Below are 13870 nucleotides of genomic sequence, written 5' to 3' on the forward strand. Positions count from 1 at the left end.
TTTTGTTAGTTTGTTTTTGTTTTTGTTTTTTTTTTGGTTTTGGGTCACACCCAGCAGTGCTCAGGGGTTAATCCTGGCTCTATGCTCAGAAATCACTCCTGGCAGACTCAGGGGAACATATAGGATGCTGGGATTTGAACCACCGATCTTCTGCATGAAAGGCAATCACCTTACCTCCATGCTATCTCTCCAGCCCCAATTCATGTTTTATATTAAGGTTGTTATATTTTTATTTAGCTTATGACCATGGCATTAGAATGCCTTGAATTCATTTTTTTATGAAGTTGACCATTTTTTTCTACTGCCCTTTATTGAAAAACCTATCTTACTCCACTGTTTTTTGCTCCTTTATTGAAGGTTTATTGATTTTACACCTGTGAGTTCATTTGAGGATATTACATTTTATTACATTGTCCTAAGTTTCTGTGTTTATCTAGTATCATGTTGTTTTAAAAAGTACCATTTTGTAGAATATTGAAGTTGGGAAAAGTGATTTCGCTCATATCTTTTTCCCATAATTGCTTTAGCAATTTTGGATTGGGGTTAGCTTCTTCTGAGCACTTGTGTGTGTGTGTGTGTGTGTGTGTGTGTGTGTGTGTGTGTGTGTGTGTGTGAAACCTCTCCCTTTCCCTCACCCCCCAAGAAATAAATAAAATAGACAAAGTAAGAAAAACACAATTGGGAACATAAAAAATGAAGCAGTAAATGATGAAATGATCTATATTGATTTTTACAGAATACATAATATATTCTCCTAAATAAATTCCACTTCTGCCTAGTTAAGAAATATAAATAATAAAACAGTAAGATTATCAATATTCAAGTACTTATTTTACTAAGCAAAAAGTGAGTAATAAAATCATGAAGTATAGCATTCAAATAGTACATAATTTTCTTTGGGAAGGGGAAGCACGTAATTGTGGTGCTCTAGGGTTAATCCTGGTTCTGGTTCTGTACTCAGGATTTGCTTTTGATTAAATCATAAGGGAAACCTTAAGGGATATTACATGTGAGACATATATCATATCAGCTCTACTATTGCTCCTTCATTTTTACTTAATGATTTATCTTAACTCTTCTCAACTTTATAATCTTCTTTAGCAATTATACTGCTCAAGCTCCGTAGCATTCTGCCTCAGTAATATGTAAATGTGTTCATTTGCTTTTCCTATCAGGGTTGCTGTCTTTCAGGCTTATTCTCTACGCTTGACAACTGATATCCTTATATATCTTTATTTGTCTGTGTTTCTGAAATCAATCAACCTCTTATTGGTGACCAACTGTACTTACATGCTCTTACTCACTCCACCAGCATCACCACCACCTTGACTGTGTAACTGAAAGTCTTTTTTACATCATTAGTAGTGACCCTGTAACTTTTTTTTGGTGGGTGGGGGCAGGTAACACCCAGTGAGGATCAGAGTTTACTCCTGGCTATGTGCTCAGAAATCACTCCTGGCTAGGAAGACCATATGGGATGCAAAAAATCTAACCCAGGTCTGAACTGGGTCAGCTGTGTGCAAGGTAAACACCCTACCACTGTGCTATCTTTCATTTTAAGCAAAGTTTGAAAACATTTGTTTTCTTTATTTTTAAAGTTTTGTTCCAATGATCTATATTATTTTGACTCAATTCAGAAACATTGTCAGAACGTCACAACCAGAATTTTATCTGATTTTGAAATTTTATTATTTTATTTTCAATTACTTAGTCTTTTTTTAATAAGTTTTTTCTGTTTTGTTTTGTTTTGTTTTGGAAACATGCCAAGTTATGCTCAGGACCTAATCATGACTCTGCAAAAATCTGTCCTGACAATACTAAGGAGATAAACCCTGTGTGCCCACTTGCAAGACAAATACCCTACCTTATATACAATTTCTCCAGCCCCTGATTATTAAATTTTAAATGTAAAATTTTAGTTTCTAAGTATATTCTAGTACTAGATTCATCCTTTCAATCTACTATGTTCTAAGTAATTGACATTAAAGCTACAATATATTTCACTTTCCATGACAGTGTGAGTTAAAAAAAAAAGTAATGTCAAGATATTCTATTTAAGGCCAGAGCAGTGGTGCAAGTGGTGAGGCATCTGCCTTGCCCGCACTAGCTTAGCACAGACCTCAATTCTATTCCTCAATGTCCCATAAAGTTCCCCTAGACAGGAGGGATTTCTGAGCTTATAGCCAGGAGTCACCCCTGAGAGTCTCTGGGTGTGGCGCAAAAAACCAAACAAGCAAAAAAAAAGATACTATATTCTATATTTCTTCTAAGTTTTTTGTTTTGTTTTGTTTTGTTTTGGGCCACTCCCAGAAGTGCTCATGGTTATCCTACCTCTGCACCCAGAAATCGCTCCTGGCAGGATGTGAGACCATATGAGATGATGGGGATCTAACCTACTCTGTCCAGGTGCGGCCCTTGCAAGGCAAATGCCCTATTGCTATGGTATTGCACCAGCCCTCAGAATTTGTTTTAAATGACTGTTTGAATATATCCAAAAGTACCATATGCTATTTCTTCCATTAAGGTATAAATTCTATGCTTTGAAACAAAGAGTCAATTCAGAAACACTATTTTTGGGGGTTCTCATATACCATATAAAATACAGATTCACCATTTATTTATATTTTACTATGTCAAGAAAATAAGAGGATTCACCCCATGTTCTGTCTAGAATTTTATGATTTTTGTTTTTGTAAGTTATTAGATTAATTGTATCTCTTTTACTTATACTTTTGTTCCCTTACTAGTTTGCACAATAAAAAGAGAAATGCAGCTAATAGCTAAATAAACCAATGAGAGTGAGAATAAAAAAGATTTCCAATTCTGTGGACAAAAGAACACATGGAATTGATAATTGTTGCTGACATATGTGACCTTATAAAGATAACTATGTTTTGACAATTTGTTGTGTATAATTTTCTGAAAAGTGAACAAAACTGCAACACATACAAAAACATACTCACACATGGCAATTATTTTTCTATATAACTTTAAAATTGTTAGAATTATTATTTAAAGAAAAAATGTAACATAAGTATGATTTAGCCACTAAGGACTAGATCATTTTATTTTACAGAAAACACAAGTAACTATGTACTCTTTGTTCCTTAACTGTCATAAGAAGAAAACTAAATTCAAAAAATGTTGTAATTACTGTATTTTGGAAGAAATGCAGGCTAACTCACAACAAGATGTCTGCAAGTATCTTTAGTTACATCTTCACTCAATAAAATTGAGTAGGTAATTGGATAAATATTTGTTTCATAAGATATTTAATACTTAATCAATAACAACAGATTAATCTCATATTTCACAGATATCTTACAATTGCTACAATTGGCAATTATTTTTATGCCATTAGCAAATGAGATCATCTAAGGTACTTGGACTTTGCAATGTAGATTTAAACAAAGCAACAGATGATTTCTGATGATTTAGCTGAAATTTTGCATCTAAGTATGTTTTCTTTTTATACAACATATAATTTCTCAATATGTTCGTTAGCTGCTAAAGCTGGATATAGTAAGACAACAGATTTTTCTTGACTGAAACTTTGAAATACACATAAGTAATTGTTTTTCATGCTTCAAGTAATTCTTTAAAGCATTTTTGTCTTTTTTCCTTTTATTTTCACCTTCCATTTCGCTTATCTGCCTTTCCTATACCTTCACCTTCCTACCTTTCTCCCATCCTGTAGTCAGGGCCTTCAGAGACAGGTTTGGAACCGATTTTGATTACCATTCGAGCAGGACAGACTCACAAAAAGGAGCCCCTGAAAGGAGACATCCTGTAAGCCGAGGTCCCATTCCGTAGCTGGGGGAAAGAGAGATGGGCATCTGTTATAGCAAACACTTGGCATGTCATAATGGCTGCCACTTAGGTCACGTAGGTCACATATCCCAGTCACATAAGTCACATAGGTCACATCCATAGACAGATGCTATGCTGCATGAACCAGTAAGGACCTTCCTTTCCTTTTGTTCTATCTGCACAGGTAAAGAAGTCAACTGTGAAACTGTTTAAATACTCCTTCAATGACAACAAAGTCGTATCACTGCAGTCACTTCAGGAGGTTTGATTCAGTTCACTCCCATCCATAGTTTTCACCCCACATTAAGGGAGGTCATCGACTCTCTTGGGATCTGACATCATTGCATCTTTTACACCTTCTTACCTTCCTCTTTCCCTATCTTTTGTGTTCAGTCTCTTTTTTCCCCCTCTCCTCCCATTATTACTTTCTTCCCTCCTCCGCTTTCCCTCCCTCCCCTTCCCTTCCCACCCTCCTCCCCTTCATTATTCCTCCTTCCTTCCCTTTCTATCCTCTTTCCCTCTCTTCCTTCCCTCCTTTCCTTCCTTCCTTCCATCATTTTTGTCCTCTGCATTCTTAACTATTTTCACTGTAGTCTGTTCTCCCCTTTATTTTAACAAGTTTTTAGTAGTATTTTTTTTTACCTACAAATACTACAAAGTAGTATTTATTTTTGACTCATTTGTACAGTATATTGTTGGATCTCTATACTAGAGAGATAAAACTGCTGTTTGATAAAATAGCATAGTAAAAAGTTTATCTAATTTTTTTTTCTTTTTAGGTCACACCCTTTGATGCTCAAGGGTTATTCCTGGTTTTGCACTCAGAAATCGCTCCTGGCTTGGGGGACCATATGGGCCACAAGGGGATCGAACTAAGGTCCATCCTAAATCAGCTGCATGTAAGGCAAACACTTTACCGCTCTGCTATCGCTCAGGCCCCAGTTTATCTAATATTTTCAGAGACGTATGAAATGATTTAGAATCATTGCCTTACATTAGTCTACCTGAAATATAAAACATTCTTACTACTAAAGGGCACATAAATATCATCTATAGGTCATAGAACACAGAGAGATGGGTTGGTCAGACAAGGAGTACCCATGTCTATGCCATCATGTAGGAGGGTCAGATTCATGAGTGTGTGGGTTTAACAATTCCCAGGTGAGATTATAAATAATCAGTTCACAAATAGGGGGACTTTGGGGATAGTCTCTACCATAATATGTACAAAATAGATAATTTTATGTTATAAAGATTTATGATTATAAATTACTATATTATATTAAATATGGAACACTTACAAATTTGCATATCATCCTTGCGCAGGGCCATGCTAATCTTGTATCGTTCCAATTATAGTACTTGTGCTGCCGAAGCGAACAAGATATTACTATCTTTTAGCCAAGTGTATTAAATTTATTATATGCTGAACATCACAAAACATTTCACAATCAGGTTCCTAATTTTTAAAAATTGAGCATGGCAATATAATAGCATATATGTTATTTTACTAGAAATTAAAAACATTTACGCTATATTACTAGTGGATTAAGAGTTACCATACAGCATATTAGAAAAACAATAGTCACTTTCAATCAATGATTAAAAGACTATAACTTTGCATAAGTCATGTAAAAACAAAGTTAGATTTAATGGAAAATATAATTGATATAATAAACATGATGTCTTCACACTTTACTAATGATACCTGCATGTACCTATATTGAGCAATCCTACTATAGCATCTCAAATCAAGCACTTCAATTTTAACCATCCAAGTATAAAAAAAATACTTTCTTATTATGTCATTTTTGTAAAACTTAAGTAACTGGTGTTTATTTACTTTATTTTTATGACCAGAATTTTCTTCAAAACTTCAATATAGATAGACATATAGCTGGAATCATTTATTGTTTCAAAATTAATTAAAATTCTCTTATATTATATTAATTTTACTTTAAATTAAAGTACATTAACATTCCTCATATAATTATATTTCAATCAATTTGTACTCTTAATAAGTCACTTGCATGCAATCAACTCTATTTTATTTCTAGTACCACATTAGGGGTCCCTTGAGTACCACTAGAAATGACTTCTGAAAACAGAGCCAGAGGTGCTCCAGAGAACCAATAGGCCTGCTTTTTGTCAACAAATAATATATATATATTTATAAAACACAATAACTACCTTTCCATATGAATATTTGATAAGGTAGTTATCACTATTGCATTAATTTTAGCAGTTAAATATTTTAGCATCTCCAAAATATTATCACTTTTAAATATTCTACAGAAGAAATTTTATAAGTACTTCTTTATGTACTTTATATATATACATATATAAAGTCTGTTTAAGTTATAATGGCTTAATTTTAAATAAAGTTTGCCAGTTTCAGTGTCAAGTAAGGCTATTGAACCATAAATGTTAGCTTGACTCAGTGTCCATGGCAACAAATCATTGATACTACAATAGCAGCAAAGTTATTATGGCACTTTTCCCAAAGTTTACCATTTTGAACTTAATAATATTGTGTAAAATACCAGAAAAAAATTACTCAAGTAGCTACCATACCACTCATATTCATGTTTTAAAATATAGAATTCAATTTAATCTGAAACTGTAACAGTAATTCATTCCAAAATTACTTTAGAAAAGCAGCAGGCATCAGATAACTTTATTTCTATTTGTGCAAACCATCAGGAGAAAAGAGAATTATCCATTCGAGCATACTGAGACACTTATTATCACATTCAAATCATGAAACTCAACACAAAAACATAGTCAAGAATATATGCCAATAATAATATAATCGTAAATAATAAAATCAAATATGTTTTATTTTCACTTAAAGGATATATGAGTTAATTAAAAATTTATCACTCTTATTTATGTGCATAAACCTAAATAGACACACATTTAAACACATTTAAATTTCAATCAGTAAGATAAATCATGATAAAACACAGTTATGGATTATCTCCTGATTATAAGCATTTGAGTATCTTCTTTATTAGATCAATATCTAAGTTTAACCACAAGAGGTTTTAGTTGACAAAATTACTAATTATTCAATTTGTATCGATCAATATATATTTTAAAATTTGTTTTAGGAGTAGAATTAGTACATGGTTAATATTCAGTGGGCAAAAGACATTGCAAGGATTCTTGTTGAACATATGGTATCCCAATAGGATTTATAATAATATTGCACAATATGAATGATGATTCAATCATTGACATTCCAGCAAAAGAAAAACTGACCTTGAATATTCTGTTATAATATCCTTTATGTTGTTTCTCTTTTAACTTATTTTATTTTAACTTTATACTATAATTTAATTCTATATTAATGTTTTACTTATAATTTTCTATATTTAAAATTGGAAACATGCAATATAAACAGAAATTGTTTTAGTTCTTAGACACAAACATTGTATGTGATATACTTTTCTTTTCTATAAATTAGAAGTATTAAACTTGTTATTCCATAATTGATGACTCTGGTCTCTTCAATGTTTACTATAATCTACTTAATTTTATTCATTTCTGTAATTAGCAAAAATATATCACCTGTAACTAAGAAAAAATTCATGTTTTCTTCATTTTCTCAGGAAAAGTGTAAGTATAGCCTTAATTAGTAACTATTTGAAATATTTGAAAAAAATCTGTAATAATTATTGTTGGTAATTAATCTAAGAAGAATTTTTTAAAAATCCATGTTCTAGATAAATATTATATGTCATCTGGCAAAAGCCCATTAAAATAATGAAAAGATAATGCAACATACAAAGTAGAATGACCAAAATACAGACTAAGATAAAACAAAATTCTGGGAAGACATAGAACCCTAATACAATTCTCATAAAGGTACAATTTGTAAAATTAACTTCATGGTAATATGATAGTTTCTTACTATTATTATTTACTCCATTACCTATATAGAGCACAAGTGTTAAAATGCTATGTCTGTAGATAATTTACCTTAATAAATTTTAAGTTTGTATTCTAAGACTATTAACTAATGTCAAGTTATACAAAGCTATCATTTCTTTGAGCTTTGAATTACTCAATATATTATTTTAAAGCATATTCATTAATCTGGAGCAGAAAGATCAGCAGTGAGTTCCTCTCTGACTCAGAAGAATTATTCTTCACTCTAGGTCAGTTTTCACCGAGACAATGGGCCCAGCTGCAATACATAAAAACACAACTACACTACAAAGGTCACAGTGATAAAGCAACACAGGACACCATATGCTTAAATAACATAAAATGGTACTTCTGAAGAGTAACTACTATCAGTCACCTATATAGTCTATCTGAAAAGGGCTTTATTGTGTAGTGTTGAGGATGTTCAATTAACTCAATGAAACCTTGAAATAGACAGAAAATAAGACAAAGAAGATCTGAGAGTAGAAATGAGAAAACTTCAAACAGAAGTGACAAAACTAAACAAACTTGATTGATAAAATAAAAAAAAATTAAGGCCTCGACAGCAGAATAAGTCACTAGTGACAAAATCAGTGAGATCTAAGATGAGATGCATAATATCTCCAAACAACAGCAGAACTCAGAAAAGACACTAAAAATAAATGAATAGAAGATGTTAATTTTGTAGCCTGCCACCTTGCTTCTAGAAACAAGACTCACATAGCAAGGTGGCAGGCTACAAAATTAACACACAAAAATCAATGGCCTTTCTATACACCAATAGTAATAAGGAAGAAAGGGACATTAAGAAAAGAACCCCATTCACAATAGTGCCACACAAACTCAAATATCTTGGAATCAACTTGACTAAAAATGTGAAGGACCTATACAAAGAAAACTATAAAACTCTGCTCCAAGAAATAAGAGAGGACACGCGGAAATGGAAGCAAATACCCTGCTCATGGATTGGCAGGATTAACATCATCAATATGGCAATACTCCCCAAAGCATTGTACAGATTTAATGCGATCCCTTTAAAGATACCCATGACATTCTTCAAAGAAGTGGATCGGGCACTTTTGAAATTCATTTGGAACAATAAACACCCTAGAATAGCTAAAGCAATCATTGGGGAAAAGAATATGGGAGAATTACTTTTCCCAACTTTAAACTGTACTACAAAGCAATAGTTATCAAAACAGCATGGTATTGGTATAAAGACAGGCCCTCAGATCAGTGAAATAGGCTTGAATACTCAGAAAATGTTCCCCAGACATACAATCACCTAATTTTTGATAAAGGAGCAAGAAATCCTAAATGGAGCAAAGAAAGCCTCTTCAACAAGTGGTGTTGGCACAACTGGCTATCCACTTGCAAAAAATTGAATTTAGACCCCCAGCTAACATCATGTACGAAGGTTAAATCCAAATGGATGAAAGACCTCGATATCAGACCTGAAACCATAAGATATATAGAACAATACATAGGTAAAACACTCCAGGAAATTAAGACTAAAGGCATCTTCAAGGTGGAAATTGCACTTTCCAAGCAACTGAAAGCAGAGATCAACAGATGGGAATATATTAAGCTGAGAAGCTTCTGCACCTCAAAAGGAATAGCGCCCAGGATACAAGAGCCCCTCACTGAGTGGGAGAAACTATTCACCCAATATGCATCAGATAAGGGACTAATCTCCAAAATATACAAGGCACTGACAGAACTTTACAAGAAAAATACATCTAATCCCATCAAAAAGTGGGGAGAAGAAATGGACAGACATTTTGACAAAGAAGAAATACAAATGGCCAAAAGACACATGAAAAATTGCTCCCCTTCACTAATCATCAGGGAGATGCAAATCAAAACAACTATGAGGTACTACCTCACACCCCAGAGATTGGCACACATCCCAAAGAATGAGAACAAGCAGTGTTGGCAGGGATGTGGAGAGAAAGGAACTCTTATCCACGGCTGGTGGGAATGCAGTCTTGTTCAACCTTTATGGAAATCAATATGGAGATTCTTCCAAAAACTGGAAATCGAGCTCCCATATGACCAAGCTATACTACTCCTAGGAATATACCCTAGGAACACAAAAATACAATACAAAAATCCCTTCCTTACACCTATATTCATTGCAGCACTATTTACCATAGCAAGACTCTGGAAACAGCCAAGATACCCTTCAACAGATGAGTGGCTAAAGAAACTGTGGTACATATACACAATGGAATATTACGCAGCTGTCAGGAGAGATGAAGTCATGAAATTTTCCTATAAATGGTTGTACATGGAATCTATTATGTTGAGTGAAATAAGTCAGAGAGAGAGAGAAAGACGCAGAATGGTCTCACTCATCTATGGGTTTTAAGAAAAATGAACGATATTCTTGCAATAATAACTTTCAGACACAAAAGAGAAAAGAGCTGGAAGTTACAGCTCACCTCATGAAGCTCACCACAAACAAGGATGAGTTTCGTTAGAGAAATAACTACATTTTGAACTATCCTGATAATGAGAATGTATGAGGGAAATAGAAAGCCTGTCTAGAGTACAGACAGGGGTTGGGTGGGGAGGAGGGAGATTTGGGACATTGGTGATGGGAATGTTGCACTGGTGATAGGTGGTGTTCTTTACATGGCTGAAACCCAAACACAATCATGCATGTAATAAATTTGTTTAAATAAAGATGCAGCACAAGAAAAAAAGAAAGAAAAATTATACTATTCTGCTGAGAGGCCATGATTCCAGAAACATTAATTGCTATGTCATCTCATAAAACAAAAATAAATAAAAACCAAAATCATGAGACTAAACCCCTTTTGGATATATTCAAGAGCAACAGCCTAAAGAATCAATGAGTTCAAGGATCCAGGAAGAGAATATCTATGAAGAAGCAACAGTCAAAGACATCATTGATGCATTTTTCAGAACTAAATAGTGCATGTACACATATCCTGATCTTATGTGCATTGGAGAAGAATATGTACAGATATTTTGTGATGAGAAGCAATATATGTAATATATACAATTTCTATCCTCTTGATTTTTTGTAAGTATGCTTTATGGGCCAGCATGTAGTCTGATCTGTAAAATCACCATGTAAATGTTTAAAGAATGTGTATCTAGTTTTATGGGTGTAAAGGAGAAACCAATATAAACAGTTTAAACCAAGAAGATCTTGAATGCCTGAATATATCTAGCAATAAAGAGGAAATTGAAATAGTAATCAAAATGCTTTCCAAAAACAAAAGTTCATGCCCCAAAGCTCATATCCTGTGAATTATTTCAAAAATTTAAAAAGGTTCTACAAACAATCCTTTTAAGGAAATTCCAGGAAATTAGAAAAACAGAAACTCTTCCAAATAGTTTATTTGAAGTGAATATCACTGAGAAAGCAGATAGAGACACCACAAAAAAATATAACAAAATACAGACCAATATTCTTTCTTGAATGAATATAGATATAAAGATCCTCAACAAAATACTAGTAAATAGAAATCAATATCTCACTAAGAAGGTCTTACAACATCACAAAAAAACCTAATCCCTTACAAAATTGGGGAAGAACTAAACATACATTTCCTCGAAGAAGATATATAGACGTCCAAAAGTTACATATAATATGCTCTACAGTTATGTCATTAATTATCAGGCAGATGCGAATCAAAACAATAGTATTATATTATCTTACACTACAAAGACACGAAAAAAATCACACAAAATAAAACCAGTAATGATAAAAAAATAGATCTTATCCACTGCTGTTGGGAATGTTGACTTATCAGCCTTTGTGGATCACAATATAAATATTCCTCAAGATCTAGATATTGAGCTTCTATATGATCCAGCAATACCACTCCTATGACTGTAACCTAGGAGTATGATAATTAAATGCAGAAAATTCTTTTGTACACTTATTTTTACTGCAGCATTATTCATAATAGCCAGATTCTAGAAATAAACCATTGCCCAATAAATTATAAGAATATAAAGATATTTTTGTATATTGCCACCATAGAATACTATTGAGCTGTTAGCAAAATGAAGTCAAAAAGTTTTCATTTTTGGATATAAAGACTATAATGCTTTTTGTGTGTTAATTTTGTAGCCTGCCACTTTGCTATATGAATCTATTATTTCTAGAAGCTTTTTGGTAGAGTCTTTAGGGTTTTCTAAGTAGAGTATCATGTCATCTGCAAACAGTGAGAGCTTGACTTCTTCCTTTCCTATCTGGATTCCCTTGATATCTTTTTCTTGACTAATCACTATAGCAAGTACTTTCAGTATTATGCTGAATAGGAGAGGTGAGAGAGGACAGCCTTGTCTTGTACCAGAATTTAGAGGGAAGGATTTTAGTTTATTTCCATTGAGGATAAAATTTGCCACTGGCTTCTGGTAGATGGCTTTAACTATATTGAGAAAGGTTCCTTTTATTCCTATCTTGCTGAGAGTTTTCATCAAGAATGGGTGTTGAACCTTATCAAATGTTTTTTCTGTGTCTATTGATGTAACCATGTGATTTTTATTTTTCTTGTTGTTTATGTTATGTATTATGTTGATAGATTTACGGATGTTAAACCAGCCTTGCATTCCTGGGATGAAACCTACTTGATCAAAGTGAATGATCTTCTTGATGAGGCACTGTATCCTGTTCGCCAGGATTATGTTGAGGATCTTTGCACTGATAGGGAAGAAATGGACATTAAGAGAACAATTCCATTCACATTAGTGCCACACAAACTCAAATATCTTGGAGTCAACCTGACTAAAGATGTGAAGGATTATACAAAGAAAACTACAAAACACTGCTCCAAGAAATAAAAGAGGACACGCGGAAATGGAAACACATACCTTGCTCATAGATTGGCAGGATCAACATCATTAAAATGCCAATACATCCAAAAGCATTGTACAGATTTAACGCGATTCCTCTGAAGATACCCATGACATTCTTCAAAGAAGTGGATCAAATACTTCTGAAATTCATCTGGAACAATAAACAACCTCGAATAGCTAAAGCACTCCTTGGGAAAAGGAATATGGGAGGCATTACTTTCCCCAATTTTAAACTGTATTACAAAGCAATAGTTATAAAAACAATATGGTATTGGAATAAAGATAGACCCTCAGATCACTGGAATAGGCTTGAGTACTCAGAGAAGGTTCCTCAGACATATAACCACCTAGTTTTTTATAAAGGAGCAAGAAATCCTAAATGGAGCAAGGAAAGCCTATTCAACAAGTGGTGTTGGCACAACTGGTTAGCCACTTGCAAAAAAGCAAACTCAGACCCCCAGCTAACACCATGTACAAAGGTAAAATCCAAATGGATTAAAGACCTTGATCTCAGACCTGAAACTATAAGGTATATAGAACAACATGTAGGTAAAACACTCCAGGACATTGAGACTAAAGGCATTTTTAAGGAGGAGACAGCACTTTCCAAACAAGTGGAAGCAGAGATAAACAGATGGGACTATATTAAGCTGAGAAGCTTCTGCATCTCAAATAAAATAGTGCCCAGAATACAAAGGCCACCCACTGAATGGGAGAACTTATGCACCCAATACTCATCAGATAAAGGGTTAATATCCAAAATTTACAAGGTACTGACAGAACTATACAAGAAAAAAACAACTAACCCCATCAAAAAAATGGGGAGAAGAAATGAACAGACACTTTAAAAAAGAAGAAAGGCAAATGGCCAAAAGGCACATGAAAAGATGCTCAACATCACTAATCATCAGGGAGATGCAAATCAAAATAACTATGAGGTACCACCTCACGCCACTGAGATTGGCACACATCACAAAACAGGAAAACAAGCAGTGCTGGCGGAGAGAAAGGAACTCTTTTTCACTGCTGGTGGGAATGCCGTCTAGTACAACCTTTATGGAAAGTGATATGGAGATTCCTTCACAAACTGGAAATTGAGCTACCATATGATCCAGCTATACCACTCCTATGAATATACCCAAGGAACACAAAAATACAATACAAAAACACTTTCCTTACTCCTATATTCATTGCAGCACTATTTACAATAGCCAGACTCTGGAAACAACCAAGATGCCCTTCAACAGATGAGTGGCTGAAGAAACTGTGGTACATATACACAATGGAA

The 13870-nt window shown here is 33.7% G+C and overlaps 1 pseudogene; it reads right to left on the reverse strand.

Annotated features, from left to right (window-relative positions):
* Positions 1-5092: 5092 nt before the first annotated feature.
* On the reverse strand, positions 5093-5191 carry LOC126017174 (uncharacterized; annotated as a pseudogene).
* Positions 5192-13870: the final 8679 nt, after the last annotated feature.

This window comes from Suncus etruscus, chromosome 8 (assembly GCF_024139225.1).
Source record: "Suncus etruscus isolate mSunEtr1 chromosome 8, mSunEtr1.pri.cur, whole genome shotgun sequence".
Classification (NCBI taxonomy): domain Eukaryota; kingdom Metazoa; phylum Chordata; class Mammalia; order Eulipotyphla; family Soricidae; genus Suncus; species Suncus etruscus.